Consider the following 851-nt stretch of genomic DNA (forward strand, 5'->3'; position numbering starts at 1 on the left):
GCTAGCGCGGTGGAGACCGGTGGAGACGAGCGCGTGGAGTCTCGGAGGAAAAAAGAACGAACCGTTTTTTCTATGTAACCAGTGGCATTGGTGGGTAATTATCCACCAACTCCACGAGGAGGTTCAAAAGAGTGGTTTCTGGAGTAGCAAAAGAGGTGCTCCAAAACTCCACCTCCATTTGCACTACAGCTCCATGGAGTTGGCAGCTCCATGAAGTTTTGGAGTTGGGGTGTTTGGCTGAATTTTTTGATGGAGTTGATGGAGTTTAGGAGTGGAGCTGTGCCAAACAGGACCATAAATTGTACTTCACCGTTGCGTAGCTCTCGTCAAGACCATCAAAATGCATTAATAGAAAGGTTAATTCGGAAAACGGATGAGGGTATGACTTTAGCGAGATCTGCACCTGAGAAAACCGGTCAGACCGGTTTGGTCTATGTAAATCGACGTGTTAGGAGTTGGATTTTGACACGGGATTTGTAAGACTTTTTTAATCTTTTTTCTTTGTGCCATAGCTTTTCCAACCTCATCTTATTGTTCCTCCTTCCTCACTACAGTTTTTGAGGACGTTCTAAGTGGCCCGCCGACTCTAAAACGGTCCAAGGTGCGCTTGCCCTGAGTTCCTCCCGAGCGAGCGTTCGTTGGTTCTTTGTTAGGCTCGTTGGCGAAACCGGTCTGACTGGATCATGCAGAGGTGCTGCAAGGAGCGGCCCGTACGCTGCACCTTCAGTGTTAAAGTATTTGGCGTGACTCGATTTTCGCGTCAAAATACTTTTTGGCGACTCCGCTGGAGAAGAAGAAAGATAGATCGATTGCTATGACCGGTACCAATTCTAAATACAACAAGGTTGATG

This window comes from Setaria italica, chromosome I (assembly GCF_000263155.2).
Source record: "Setaria italica strain Yugu1 chromosome I, Setaria_italica_v2.0, whole genome shotgun sequence".
In the NCBI taxonomy this organism is placed as follows: Eukaryota; Viridiplantae; Streptophyta; class Magnoliopsida; order Poales; family Poaceae; genus Setaria; species Setaria italica.